The sequence below is a fragment of the Macrobrachium rosenbergii genome, chromosome 15, assembly GCF_040412425.1.
Source record: "Macrobrachium rosenbergii isolate ZJJX-2024 chromosome 15, ASM4041242v1, whole genome shotgun sequence".
NCBI lineage: Eukaryota > Metazoa > Arthropoda > Malacostraca > Decapoda > Palaemonidae > Macrobrachium > Macrobrachium rosenbergii.
Genome location: NC_089755.1, coordinates 51,544,298 through 51,557,007, shown reverse-complemented (window position 1 = coordinate 51,557,007; position 12,710 = coordinate 51,544,298). Strand labels below are relative to the sequence as shown.

General features: G+C 36.9%; 1 protein-coding gene across 2 annotated transcripts in view; it reads left to right on the top strand.

The window, feature by feature from the left end:
• Positions 1-562: 562 nt before the first annotated feature.
• fray (frayed) overlaps positions 563-12,710 on the top strand; it is a 353,939-nt gene continuing 341,791 nt past the window's right edge. Inside the window, exon 1 of one of the 2 annotated variants that reach the window (XM_067117753.1) lies at positions 563-808. The gene's annotated coding sequence lies outside the window, so the exon portion shown is untranslated. Of the gene's footprint in view, positions 813-12,710 lie in introns of both variants that reach the window. The other variant, XM_067117754.1, reaches the window with a different exon arrangement.

Below are 12,710 nucleotides of genomic sequence, written 5' to 3'. Positions count from 1 at the left end.
CATATACACCTATACTTTGGAAGTTATTTCCGCCTTCAAACTAATTACACCGTCAGGTATAGTTTCGTTGGCTGATACGGCAATACTCCTTCCGGTTCAGAGCTTAATAAGAGCGAGATAATCAGTGTTTGTGATGCTATGCATATCTAAGCTTTGTAATCTAAGCATCACTCGCCAACTTTAAATGTCATAAGACTAGTCATGAATGGCTGAATAGAAAATGTGAATTTCATGATGCATGCTCTCTGTAATGAAAGTATATTAAGTTATATTGAAAATAAGGTTATATAGTATCCTCTACGTCAGCTTCTCCGGTAGGATATATCGTTGATTAAGCATTCCCGCCCGATAGCCTCGGTTATGGGGCATAAACTCCATTTATGAAAGCGTGCCTTGTGTCTAAAATCAATTTTGCAATGCCAGTTCAATTACTTTCAATATCACCTAACGGCGAATACAATTTGAAAAACTACGACGTTCATTACCTCTGCCTTCCTTAATCATCTCGCACCGCTAACGAAAGATGCTGGGGAGGAGGAAAATATTGCCGTAGACGGGGAAAAAAATGACGGGGACCAACCGCGCCCAAACAAGCGCGAGTTCAACCAGGCACCGCCGTCGGTAGAGAGGCTGACTGACCGAACCGAAACAGGCAGTGTGGCTATGGCCGTGGATGAGTGAGGTGGTGTGTGTTGCAACTCGTCTGTACGTGCGTAGGCGTTACCTGCTCCTCTTCTAATTACTTGTTAGCTCTCCGGAACATCACTGATGAGTAATAGAGGGACAGATACCTTCATCTCATGCCACTGTGAGTAATTGTTTTTTTTTTTTATGCGCGATTTAGTTTTTTTATTTTTTTAAATGTCAGTTTGATATAGTTCACGCTAGACCCATGTGCTCTTATGTAGACGATAAATGGTATAGGCCTAGTTTCAGAGTATCATGAAGAGGTGGGTTTTAAAGCTCAAATGCATTTACAGTTGATTAAATTGTTTTCGGTGTGGTTTGCAATCGTTTGTAGTCCAATTTGAAAAGTTACTCCAAAACCTGTTGCGTGTGGCTAAACGTTAATAAAATAAGCCTTACAGGGCAGGGACGTAGGTATAGCTAAGGCGATTTAAAATTCTCAAAAAAAAAAAAAAATGTCGAAAATGGTCCTCATTCAGGTTCGATTTTACTCTGCGCCGGGTATTATTGATCTGCCCAGAAGATCCGTTTTTCTCATGTATAATGCTTGATTTGTTTTTACGTTAATCCGTAAGTTACAGTTCCTAACTGGAGCTTAGTTACAGCAGAACAAAAATACTTCGTACCTCTAGCCGGTCGATTGATTGACATATGCCGGAACTTATTCGTGCGCTTATCTGCTGTCATTTATTATTATTATATTATACTGTATTGTTCCATTACACCTTTGGCTATTGTATTGTGCTGTTTCACTCTAGTTTTGTTTTATGCTAGTACCCAATCGTAATAGGCGTGTTACGGTACTTTGTTCAGCTTTGCATTTTACCATCTTACCACACACCTATGCCCATCTCAGCCCAGCCGTAATGAATACCTGGTAGACACGTCAATATAGCCAATTCTTTAAGAGACCTTGGAAGCCGAAGCAGGAAAGAACCTCCAGAGCTTATTTAGGGCCATAATTTTAGATTTCAATAGAGTAAATGTAAGAACAAGCGTTTGACGGGTGTCACGAGACCGGCTGAGAGGAGGGGAGACTAAACCAAGGTTTCAAGTTCTTGCTAGACCGTGCCCTAAACATAATCTGACGAAACTTACTGATTAAGCCTCGGTATAGCCACAGTCAGAAAGGTGGAACAATTCGTACATATTGTGACCGTACCACATGCCCGGATGTCTCCGTTCCATCAGAGGGATGCCGGGCGTTGTTTGCATGACCAGACATGAGCCAGATATTGTTCTGCATTGTTGGACCATTATGGCATGAACCTCTCTCTTCCGGGGTATGAAAGCTTCTGTGACATAATATAGAATGCTGTTACGATCTGTGCTGTCTGCCAAAAATAACTGCAGCATGTATATATATATATATATATATATATATATATATATATATATATATATATATATATATATATATACATATACTCGTATATTTATTTATCTATCTATCAGCAAATAAGCAACACAGTGGTCACCGTTATAGCCATACTGTTAACTGCCGAATAGTCGGCGAACCTCTGCAAAAAACTTCCACTACATGAATTGCTTCAAACTCCTGAGAAGGCTCATCAGTAGCACGTTGATTCCATATCTTCTGTCTCCTTCATACAGACACATTCATTTCTATCTTAGACTATTTCTCTCTCCCTCTCTTCATGGATATTAATGTACTTCCTTTGCAGTATCTCGTTTCTTCCATGTATCTACAACTAGAGTTTTTAAGTCTGGCTCTCATACTCCTTCCCTGTACACCCAAATTTACGCAGTTTAGTGGTACTAGCGAGTTCCGCGGAGAAACGACTTAGGCCGAATACGTATTACGCTGATATGATATGTTAAAATGCGTTAACACGCATTATACCCCCGTTAAAAAAGATCTGGAATCAAGAGTTTCGACAACTGGTATCAGATGTCAATGCTACAGTGCGGGTTCTAATGTTTATTGTAGAATGAGAATGGATGGTACTGTCCTCTTCATTTCTCAGTTCAGGCTGTAAGTGATGAAATTCACCAAATGCAATCCTTTGAGCAGTTGTGGGATATACCAATCTCTTTATTTCACGAGGGCAAACCTTATGTTTATTGCTGCGAAGTTATCTTCCCCTTCATCAAGTGCATTTACACTTCTGCATAAACATACGGTCTAACTTCTAAACATACGGACTAGCCCCTGAACAGTTTATATTACTGAAGCCTTGCAGGCAGCACTTACACATGTCAGAACAGTATATATGTTACAGTTAAGATTGTGAAACCAGGGATTTCACGAAGTCTCCGAAATTTTCAGGGAATCCATGAAATCACCAATTCACGTAGGGTCTAGTACTTAACACAACGAAATGAGATTCATCGACACGGTTTCGCCGTGTTTAGTATTAACACCACGATAATCTAATGTCCCAAAGTGAATTGGTGATTTCACGAAATCCCTGAAAATTTCAGGGATTTCGTGAAATCCTTGGTATTCGCTTCTAGGTGGACTGTGTTGGGTCTCATTGAGGGGTAATGGGCATGGGCCTGGTAACCTAATGCTAAGACTTACTGGGAATCGGAGGAAGGCTAACATCTTCTGGAGCCTCCTTTTCAAAGGGCAATGTCTCATAGTTGAACAGGAAAACAGGAAAGAATGAAATGCGTTAGGGCCAGCATTGTACGTCCAGCCGTGAAAAGGAAAGACATAATGGTGGTGATGATATTGATTTAGACTCTACTGTGCAGTGTTTTTAACTTGAAGCTGTTATTGCTGTGAAGTTTTGCGTTCCAGACATTCATCGATGATCCAACAGTCAAGAGGTGAACGTGGCAGTAACATTTGCCTTTTTAAAATTTTTCATTATTATTTTTTTTTTTTTTAGGGAAAACTGCTTTCTGTCTGGATTGTCTCAGGTGTTCGGCTCTTGACGCTGTAGAATCTCGGAAAGTATTCGATGTTGGTGTGCAAATGATAAATGAGGGCTTGGGTCACATGCTGTTTATGAATGTTTATAATGAACATGGTTATCAGTACATTATCATTGTTAAATTGATTATCATTAAATGTCACGTGTAACTGACTCCTGTTTCGATATAATTCCTCATAATTCTGAAAAAAATGTGTGATTATAGAGTTAATAATTTAGCTCGGAGCGTCACGTCAAACAATAGATGATAGGTGGCATGTCTGCCAGTCGGTATTGAGGGGGGTTAAATGACTAATTATGTTGTTACAAACATTTTTTCAACTGCATCCCTACTTACTTATTTTGGATATCTCTTTGGGTTTGGAATTGTGAGTTACAGAACAGAACCTGATTTCTTTAATGTGTATTCAACATTTTGAACCCAGGTATGTCTCGAAAGAACTTAGAAGGTGATTTAGTTTGAGTCCAGAGTGAAACAGCATAAGAATAAAAATCATATAAAGGTTAAAAACGAAAACGGTAATAGGCCTATATACATGTTTTTGGATTAAATTAAGGGAAGGATAAAAGAAACCTTTTGTTTTTGTTTTCCGTTGGGCAGATACTAGGTTAGTTCATTAATGATTTTCATTCGTATGAACGTTCCTTATCTTTAGCGTAATGTTAATGTACCGCAGCTATGTAATACGCCTGGGTTCGTTGTGAGTATTCAGCTTTATATTATTGGAATTCTCCTGAGTGCTATTGTAGTTTGGCCTCCACCGGTAGATCAGTCATCCATTTATTTGGAAAAATCAGATTACGTGGAATCTTATCGCGGAAATACTCTTCAGCCTTATCGGTTTCCTACTCTGCTCAGGAAATTTTTCGTTAATAACGGTGTAGCCTAATCGAGCACAGAGAGACTTGCCATTTCTGGATTTCCTTTTCCTAACTAGGGAAGTATGTTCTTGGCTTGTAGGTTTTCATGCGTATGAACTTCTATATGTAATTATTCCCCACCCCCACTGTTGACATTTTTGTCCTTGGGAATTTTTTTTCTTTGATGGAAAACGTCTCATTCATTGATCACATAAACGGGATACGTTTGTCAGTGTTATGTACTCTACTACAGGGACTTAGTCCTTTTCAAAGCAATTCCTTTCGTTTGTAGCATCATGTGATAATGATAACACCAAGTTCCATATGGTGATGTGTGACCTTAGTTGTGAACGGACTCAATAAGCTTAAGTAGCTAACCTTCAAAGGTGAGGATTGTTTTAATATTCAAACTTGCTGCTCACTAACTTACCACCACTTCCCACTTCCCATTATCCTTGCTTTTGATAAAGTTAAATATGCCTTCATAGTAAACAACCGAAGCAAACCGTTTAATTATTATATTATTAAATTCTTAAAAATCTTATTTCAGGGTTAATTCTAATGTAAGGATCGTTTTTTACCCAGTTTGTAAAGTCTCGTCGTCTGGTGGATTTCAGGCGACATATTTATCCAAGGTAAATCCATTTAGCGCACACATACCTGAACAAGCAGCCACATAAAAGCCATACATGCACGCTAAGCTGCACCCAACTGTACTTCGGTTGGCCTAATGGGTAAATGATGCGCTCAGTGGTTAGTTGACTATTGTTAATGATTACCGGGGCTAGTAACTTCGTCCGGAAATTCTGGATGGTAATTTGACACAAACGCACTCCCGCAAGCATGCGCGCGCGCACACACACACACATATATATGTTATACGTATATGTATATATTGTTTTTCTTACTCATCATTCTTATGTATAAGTATCTAACGCTATTTTCATTGTATATATATATATATATATATATATATATATATATATATATATATATATATATATATATATATATATATATATACACACGTGTGTGTTGTGCAATGTATACATGTATGTATGTATGTATTTTGGGAACTGTGTTTTCATACCAAGTTCCTAGATTTTGATCAGTTTTGTACTTTATGATTTCACTCAAGTAGGGTAGACGGTAATTGTTTTGATATTAAGTTTCCCTTTTGCCAGCATGGTCCATCGCCCTAAGGCGTGCCCTGAAGTATGTTAACAACGGAGAGGGGACAGAACAGTAACTTAGCGTGTTTCTGCAGCTTTGAAACCTTCGTTCTGTCTGAAAGAGGCTAGCTTGCGTTAAAGATGAAATTCAGCTTCCGTAGAGTAAATGTTGCACTGCAATAATATATCAAGGTTGTCGTTCCGTCGATGTAATCAATTTTAGCAGTCTCTTAGACTTTGAAATGGATGGCTGGTCAGCTAAGTTTGTCAGTAAGGTTTGCATAACTCTCTCTCTCTCTCTCTCTCTCTCTCTCTCTCTCTCTCTCTCTCTCTCTCTCTCTCTCTCTCTCTCTCTCTTGCCGTATAGAGCAAGTGATCTAGGCTCACAAATGATATAGGCCTATATAGTTTTCGACCTCGGGTAGATTCAGAATCTTTTCGTTAAATTCCAGTATTTACCTCTTGCCCAAAATAGTGCCTTGGGTGCATTGTTGTCAGTCGACAGTTGTGTGTAGTATCAGGATTAGAGAGTGTCGAGAAATTACTAACGCTGGAGTGAACATGATCCAGGCAATACATTCACCTTCATAATTAAGAGCGGAAGGCCTTCGAGGAGGTAATCCTCTCCTAATGTGGTGAAATTATTCATAGATTTCCTCACAGCTAAGACAAATGCTTACTAAATGCGTTGGTTGGATGGCGCACGCTTTTACAAGGCGAACAGCACATGCCTGCGAGGTTTCATACTTAATTTTGATCTTCTCTCTCTCTCTCTCTCTCTCTCTCTCTCTCTCTCTCTCATTCATACATATATATGTATGTATATATATACATATATATTACATATATATATGTATATATTACACATATATATTATTTTATATATATAATGTTTAATTTTTTTGGTGAACCATTCGTATTTCGCGAGACAAGACTGTGCAGACTGTCACTTCAGCGGAACCATCAGGTACAAAATTTTAATAACCTGCAGAGAGAAAGTAATTCAACCTTTTCTTTCTTGTAGATTTTGAAAAGTCATTGTGAATAACGAGCCAAATCTTTATATCGCCTTTTCGCGGTGAGAGCATCAGAAGACTAGGAGAGCGTATTTTGAGTCCAAAGATCTTTAGTAGTACTATAAGCGGTTCTTATAGTTTAGTAGTACTATGGGAGGTTCTTATAGTATAGTAGTACTATAAGTGGTTCTTATTGTATAGTAGTACTATAATTGTTTCTTATAGTATAGTGGTAGTGGTAGTAGTTCTTATAGTATAGTATTAGTACTATAGTATAGTATAGTAGTACTATAAGTGTTTCTTATAGTATAGTGGTACTGCGAGTAGTTCTTATAGTATAGTATAGTAGTACTATAAGTGGTTCTTATTGTATAGTGGTACTACAAGTGTTTCTTATAGTATAGTGGTACTACGAGTAGTTCTTATAGTATAGTATAGTAGTACTATAAGTGGTTCTTATTGTATAGTAGTACTATAAGTGTTTCTTATAGTATAGTAGTACTACGAATGGTTCTTATAGTATAGTACTATGAGTGGTTCTTATAGTACTAATTATAGTTCTTATACTACACCTTACTATTCCTATTCAGATTGACGCAAACAATTGACGTGTAACGATTTAGTTAACGCCTGTGTTTATATATTAAGGCTGACTGAAATAGTTTTGATGTTAAAGTGAGTTAATATTCATATTGTCAGGAACAGTTTCAAAATATTTTTTGTGAAAATCATTATTATATTGTATTCGGACTTAAGTAATTTTTTTATGTAATCTGATTAACAAGGTGTTTTATAGTGTCGAAAGTCAGACTGACGGATTTGGTTGCTAAGTAACATTCTAATTAAAGTTATTATTTTAAGTGCAGACTGGCATGATTAATTATCTTGTAACAATTATAGTTTTAGCTTTAAAGTGGGAGGAACAGTTACCAAGTAACATTTCAGAAAATTGCCAGTAAACTGTTTTACATGATTTAGACTTGAATGAAATCAGTTTTGTCGATGTTATTTTATACAGTGACAGTCGAGATACGGCACTAGAAGATTTTTGGAAGCCTAAATAAGTGACTTTTCTTTAAAGGTACCGGAAAATGCTGTTTTATCTGTCGCATAGAAATGATCAGCAAACGAAGTCAATTTTTAGTGATGGAATAAATGAACACCTTTTCCCCTTTGACTAATATTAGTCTAATTCTAGGGTAATAGTCTTTTTTAGACGTCAGCATCCGCCTTTAGGCCTATTCTGAAATTTTTGCTGACTCTGTATTCAAAAGGGCCTCTTCACGACAGGGTGAGTGCTCTTCTCTGAGTCTCAGACCCAGTGAATCAGAGGTGTACCAGTTTGCTAACCTCGCAGATAAGAATATATTTCCAGATATAGGCGTAGTTGTTGTCTTTTGAACAAACTGCTTTTGGAGTGTCAAAGATAAGATACCGATAAGGATGGGAAGGAAAATATGACTATTACGTGCTCAGGGAAAGGTAGAGAGAGTGAGAGTGAGAGAGGTTTACAGAACTGAAAGTAATTTTGGATTGCAAATTATGTAGTTTTGTTAACAGTAAAAATCGCAATTTTTTTTTTTTTTTTTTTTTTTTTTTTTTTTTTTTTTTTTTTGCTACTCATACTTTTCCTCCCTTGAAGCCTTTGCTAGTTTTCAGCCTGGTCTTGTCCATAATTGCAAGATTGGGCCAATACTTTGCAATATTTTGTAGTTTTTTTTTTTTCAGAATGTTTGCCATAGATCCCTGTGGTCGTGCAAAGAGAAATTCGGGTGACCATTGTTGTTGTAATGCCAGTTTGTTTTATTCCTACGCATTCTATAAATCAATTCTTGAGGTAAATTTTGCCTTGGGACCAATTTTATTTATATTAGGATTCGTAATCCTTTACTTAATAACTTGACTTGATAGCCATTGTACGGTATGGAAGACTTCCCAAATTAAGCATGCAAACGATTGTATGCGTCTCTCTCTCTCTCTCTCTCTCTCTCTCTCTCTCTCTCTCTCTCTCTCTCTCTCTCTCTCCCCGCCAGTGTTTTGTGCCAGTATCACCTGGCTAGAACAAAGAGTATCGTGTCCGCGTGACTTATAAGTGCGAATGATACACATGCATAAGAAGTTATCATTGAGGATTTTCTCATTTCAGTAGGTTATGGATTAAACTGGGCAGGTGTCGCGTTTATTTATAGTGAATTGATTTTTTTTAGTAAATACAGTAGTGTTGTCATGTAATTAGAAGCCAAGTATCAGCCGTGTATTATTTGCTACGTTTCTCATAGATATTGCATGTCATCGGTGTAGTATTTTTATGGTTCTTAAATATAGCATGCATGCTACGATGGTCAAGAGTAGCCATCTCTGTGATGATTTATTCTTCTTGAACACTGAATGGCACCATTGCGACTTTTGAGAATTCAGAAATATTTTACCTGCTTGTGGAATGACTGCTCTGACCTTGAAGATACTTTATGTATTTTATGTCTTTATGTATATGATTAGTTTTGTGTTTTAAAATGATTGTACGAGTATTTGGATCTAAAATAAGGCAGTCGTTTCTATTATTCCACTGCCATTTGGTGAAGGATTTATTATATGTATTTGTGGTTCTTCCATTTATCTGTTGTTGTGTTACGGACCCATAAAACAGTATTATTGTTAGTAGAGCTTGTCTTTATTCAACACTGTAGTGTGTTAAACTCAATTTCATAGATCGACATATGTAATTTGTTGAATCATTCTTGATCTGTACCGTACAATCACTGTAGGGAGTTAGTGCCGTCAGTGCACCTCATGCGGTGCACTGTAGGCATTACTTAAGGTTCTTTGCATCGTGCCTTCGGTCCCTAGCTGAACCCCTTTCGTTTCTTTTACTGTACCTCCTCTCATATTCTCTTTCTTTCACCTTACTTTCCACCCTCTCCTGACAATAGATTCATAGTGCAACTGCGAGGTTTTCCTCCTGTTACACCTTTCAGACCTTTTACTCTCAATTTTCCTTTCAGCACCGAATGATATCATAGATCCCAGCGCTTGGCCTTTGGTCTAAATTCTATATTCAGTTCAGTTCTATTCGTTAGGGAAACCAGATTCTCTTCGTGAGCAGTTCTTGGTCAGCAGTATCCTCTGCATCTACTGGTTTTGTCACGCAATATCACATTGCACGGTTTATGCAGGTCAAGTATTCACGTCATTTTTTGCATATCGTGGTATGTGTATAGTTTCGTCGGTGAAGCTTGAGGTTCGAAACATTTCAACCCCGTAGGGGGTACTGCCGTCAGTACACCTCATGCGGTGCACTGTGGGCATTACTTGAGGTTCTTTGCAGCAAACCTTCGACCACTAGCTGCAACCCTTTTCGTTCCTTTTACTCTACCTCCTTTCATATTCTCTTTCTTCCATCTTACTCTCCACAGTCTCCGAACAATTGATTCATAGTATAACTGCTTTGAGGTTTTCCTCCTGTTACACCTTTCAAACCTTTTACTATCAGTTTCCGTTTCAGCGCTGAAAAACCTCATAGGTCCCAGCGCTTGGCCTTTGTCCTAAACTCTATAACCAATTCCAGCTCCAGTTCCTCTTTTTATCAATCCCAGCATCAGTTCTTTTACCCCCGAAGTCTTTTTGTCTGATGCCGCTCATCTCGGGATGTCTTTCATTGGAAGTTTCGATCTGATGATTCTCGTCCTCTGCGCCTTTCATTCGTCTCCCAGAAGAGAAACTTCGCGATGGAGCTTCTGAGGGAAGCCAAGAAAAAGGATGCGGCCGAATTGAAGAAGCTGCGGAATGCCTCCTTGATATTTTTTTTTTTTTTTTTCTTGAAATACATTGATTTTAGTGCCCCGTTTTTCTTTTCCAGTATTTTGTAATTGTAAATAAAAAAATAAAAAATTAATATAAAATAAATAAAAAAAGAAATGTAAACATTAAGATATGTAAATAAGATAAAAAAACATCATGAATACTTTGTGTTTGAACGGGGAATTTTACAAAGAAGAACAGAAATTGAGATGTGCATTGACGACGTTGTGGAAATTAGGTTTATTTGATACAGAAGGAGCTAAGTAAACTTCTCTTTAGCAAATTGCAAAAATATGCGGGTTTGATTTTTCTTATATAATGAAGTTGAGTTATAAGCTCCAATATAAACTGACCAAGGAACATACATGGATATTAATACACACCAGGAAATTACTAAACGTCCACCTCCTTTAATGTAACGCCAGTTATTCGTGATTAAACCAAAGATTCTAAATGTTACTATTCTAGTTTACGAAATATATGCTGTCTAAACATCTTTAACCTATATAAAGAAAAACTAGTCTTATTTTTCAAATGAATTAAAACTTGGGCCCACCCTTTTGTCAAAGCCTTTGTTGTGTCGTTAGGCTTAGAAACCGACTGTTGGAATTCCTTGTTTTGTCTCGGTCCCCCTGTCGTTTTTCCTGTGGGTTTTGTTTCCGGCGTTTCCTTATTTTGTCCAGAACTTTTGTCTTTCTCCTGATTTTCCCGAGGCATTGAAAAAAAAAAAAAAGGTCGGGGCCAGAGTCTTTTTGGACATTCCCTTAAATCGGATTTCGAAATGAAATACTTTTTTTTTTTTTTTTTTTTATAATGGAGGTGTTTTGGTTGTCCAGCCATAGTTCTGAGTTTCTATAATTCTGCTTTTTTTGAAAACCGGAATTTGTGGAATGAGTCTCTTACTTAGATATTAAAGATTGGATTCGCTCGTCATTCTCTTTGGGAATGCACTGAAATACGGTGTAATAGTTAACTATTATCATCGGTATTTACTGCTGCATTAAATGTGAGATCTGAGTTTCTTAGAAAAAGGCTAATATTGCGTAATAGTTTCGACCAATGTGCTTTCAAGTTTTTGGAAGTATATTCATATATATTATACTGTTTCCTAAGGTTTCCATCGGGAACAATAGGTCGCCGTACTTTTTTTGGGGGGTGGGGTTTAATTGATATAGAACATATTCCCTTTCACTCTAAGTCTTGACAATATGTAAACTAACTGCAAAGCGCCTTGCGTCATCATGTGTCTAAAGCACTCACTGGTAATTAATTTTAACACTTAATCAAGTGCTTAATACAAAATGGATTTCAACATAAAAAAACTACACCAATAATCCGTCTATATTAAAAGTAAAAAAAAATTAAGGTACGCGTATTCACGTAATGTCAACACAAAATCAATCTTTTGAACCTAAATGTGCTGTAGATCAAAATCACGTTATTTACATTTTTATAAATCGTTGATAACTCTTTCCCACAGCGTCTGAGAATTAAGTTTGTTTGTATTAGCGTACTTTTATCTCTAGCAGCAGATGTTAATTTTCCCGATCGCACGAGGTGAAGTCCACACTTCACGACACTTTCGGTCCCTAAAATTATATATACAGGATTTACTTACCTAAAATCGTACAAGATTTACCTACGTGCCTGTGTGTATTAATTTATAGGTAAAGCGTTTGTATAGAGTATGTAGTTTATATATATACATTTGTATGTATATCTGTTATATAATTTTTATATATATATATATATATATATATATATATATATATATATATATATATATATATATATATATATACATTTTTCTATTAAGATAATTGCACTGACCATTCTGAGAATAAAGTGGTTTGATCTTCATTCCGCTACTTTTTAAAATGGAATCCCTTTTCCATTTTTTTTTTTTTGCACACAAAACATTTCGTTCATAATATACAGCCCATCATCAGGCTTTGCTAAAAGCCCACTGGAGCGTAAACTGAAAGCCATCTTGTGGCAGTATTTGGAATCTCTATTTACTGCTGTATTAAATATTAAAAGGTCATTTCTCGCTCTTCTACTTCTTTTGAGGTTTCCCTTGTAGTCATATTTGCCCAGTGGTAATCTGGATTCTCTCTCTCTCTCTCTCTCTCTCTCTCTCTCTCTCTCTCTCTCTCTCTCTCTCTCTCTCTCTCTCATAGGTTTTCGTATATTATTTTTTTTAACATTTTAGTTTTTGCCTTTATTCATTGTGACCCACCTCAGAGTTTTCATGTCTGCAATTAATGTTTTTG